The 2930-nt window shown below is 38.2% G+C and overlaps 1 pseudogene; it reads right to left on the bottom strand.

The window, feature by feature from the left end:
- Nucleotides 1-2589: 2589 nt before the first annotated feature.
- LOC123858179 (U4 spliceosomal RNA) lies at nucleotides 2590-2696 on the bottom strand (annotated as a pseudogene).
- Nucleotides 2697-2930: the final 234 nt, after the last annotated feature.

Genomic DNA, 2930 nt, shown 5'->3' on the forward strand with positions numbered 1-2930 from the left:
ATTAATGTTATTAATAAAATAGTTATAAAAATTGTATAAAAATCTAAAAATCAGATATGTCCTGGTATAATGTTATCAGTCATAATTCCAATTATTATCTTCAAATGCTTATGTCACAGAAATAATCAAATTTCCTTGTTAATTCCATTATAATGAACTCTGATCAGGTCTTTCAACAAAGTCATTTACAGGCAGTTATTGCTTTACTCTAATGCTTTTGCAAAAGTGAGGTTCAGAGAAAGGACCCTACCAAGTATTCTTGACCACTGACAATGCTGCCAAATCACAATGTGTTAAATCTTGGGTGCCTATTTCACAGCCAAGGAGGATCCTCCTGATACCTGGTCCTGTGCAGATGCTGGATACCTCAAAAATCACATTGACTAGGGAGAGAAGTTACTGACACTGAAAAAGACTGCCTCCTTTCATGATATGAGATCAAACGGTTTCCTTCCATTTCTCTTTTACTCTCTGACCACCCTTTACCAAATTCTAACACCATGAAGATCTTTATGATTCTTTTGTCTACCTTTGGCCTTGCTCTGGCCTGGGAAGATAATGCCATTTAACACATCTCAGGTCATTGCAAGGGAGGTAATTTAATCTCCAAATACTGTTAGATTTGCCACAATGCAGTTGATCCTGTAGTTCTACCTATCACAAACAACTCCCTAATTTCCAACACCAGAGTTTCTCTGGAACAAATTCAGCCCTCTCTACCATGTTAGATTCCCTAACCCTGGAGGTCCATTTCTCTGTCACTGCTTAACAACCCCAAACCCAGAGAAACTCGCACTAAGGCTCTGTACAAAGGGACATAAGGCAAGGGTGACGAGAATAAAACCATCTATGTAGTCTACAGACCCTAAAGTTTTACTGGCTCTGATAGCTATCACCTTCCTAGTCCCAAGCCATAGACTCAAATAGGAATTACCAGGAGGCATTTGAAATTCAAAATCTGCTTCCTTTGGCAGATACATATGCCCCTGGCTAGGAGTAAGTGCAAATGAGGCTATGACCAGGAACTTCTCCTTAACTCTTAAAGATGCTGCAGAACCTGATGCTAAAGCAATAGCTGCCCAACAAAATCCATGGGCCAAAGTTGCACTTGATTTTCTTTTAGCTGAGCAAGGAGGTGTTTTTTTCTATGCCAACATCATTTGCAATACATGGATTTATACAAAAGTTAGCCATAAACCATAAACTTTTCTTGCTGACAAATTTTGTAACAGAGATAACATGACTTTATTTGATTAGTAAACCCAGTTAGAATAAAAGTTGGATATCTGGGGGCGCCTGGGTGGCTCAGTTGGTTAAGCGACTGCCTTCGGCTCAGGTCATGATCCTGGAGTCCCGGGATCGAGTCCCACATTGGGCTCCCTGCTCGGCAGGGAGTCTGCTTCTCCCTCTGACCCTCCCCCCTCTCATGCTCTCTGTCTCTCATTCTCTCTCTCTCAAATAAATAAATAAAATAAAATCTTAAAAAAAAAAAAAGTTGGATATCTGCATTATATTTAATGCTGATAACTCTGAAGACATGCCTATTTTAATTAAACCAACTAATTTAAACTAGCTTTTTTTTTACTGAAGACTATCCCAAATCATGTGAACTTGAAAAGCATTTGGGTTAGTTTCTATATTTCTGGGAGTTTTAGGAATATTTAATTTACATAAGTGCTTATATTTCTTTATGCCAGTTAAATAGAGCTTTTTTACCAATTAATTTTGGCACTACCATCCAGAGTCAGAAAAATATCACGTATACGTAACACACATCCATAGATGTATATAAACATACAGACAGATACAGAGACCTTATTATAGCTTTACATTCAAAAATTTTAGCCATGAGTCAGGTAAAATAATACAAAACTCACTACTTTGGGCGCCTGGGTGGCTCAGTTGGTTAAGCGACTGCCTTCGGCTCAGGTCATGATCCCAGGGTCCTGGGATCGAGTCCCACATCGGTCTCCCCGCTCGGCAGGAGGCCTGCTTCTCCCTCTCCCGCTCCCCCTGCTTGTGTTCCTGCTCTCGCTGTCTCTGTCTCTGTCAAATAAATAAATAAAATCTTAAAAAAAAAAAAAAAACTCACTACTTTATAAACAACAGTTGAATCCAAGTTATGTTTCGAACAGGTAGAACAAGTTAAGTTTAGTTGCTGAGATGGTTAAAGCTTTTTATTTACATTTATGCAGAAGACTTTTAAGATCTATTTCCACTCTTGACAAGTAATCTTACGGAGGCTGTGAACTAGATTTAGGGCAAAGGAACTTTCCTAGGAGTTTATATTTTTAAAAGCCTCTGTTTTTTCCTTCAGTCTCAGGCAATTGCAGGCAGTGTTTTAGTTATCTCTTGGAATGTTTACGTTTCAAAGACATGGTAAAACTTACATCTTCAAGGGACAGAGAAAGAATATATTTTCTCCTAGGGTCTTTGGGGTATATTTGTCTACTATCAGAAATCTATGGCAATTACTATTTAAAGTTTTCTTTCTTTTCCTTAAGTGTAAGAAATTCCATTTCCACTGTCCTGATCTTTTAAAATATTTATAACGTTTTGAGATTAACAGGGGAGGTTTGGGGTTGGTAAGTCTAGGAGGACTTGAAATTGCCTCTAGAGCCACATTTCTGGTTATTTAGCAATAATCACGCCTCGGATAAACCTCATGGGCTACGATACTGCCCCTGCGCAAAGCTCATTTCTGGTTATTTAAAGACTCAACTGTAAGGTAAGGACAGTTGTTTTTAATCCTCAAAGAATTGGATTACAGCTTGAATGATACCAGAGGGCTGACCCACCCCTTCAAATACACTTTTTTCTCTTTGCTTCTTTATATCAGGGAGAAGATTTCCAACTAAGAAATTTTAAAAGATTCCTATGTTCTAGATTTAGAGCTGTGTATCTCTGGAATGTTTTGATAAATCCTTCTA

This window comes from Mirounga angustirostris, unplaced genomic scaffold (genome assembly GCF_029215605.1).
Source record: "Mirounga angustirostris isolate CCGP_5_RB_7025 unplaced genomic scaffold, mMirAng1.0.hap1 SCAF_13, whole genome shotgun sequence".
NCBI classification, from domain to species: Eukaryota; Metazoa; Chordata; class Mammalia; order Carnivora; family Phocidae; genus Mirounga; species Mirounga angustirostris.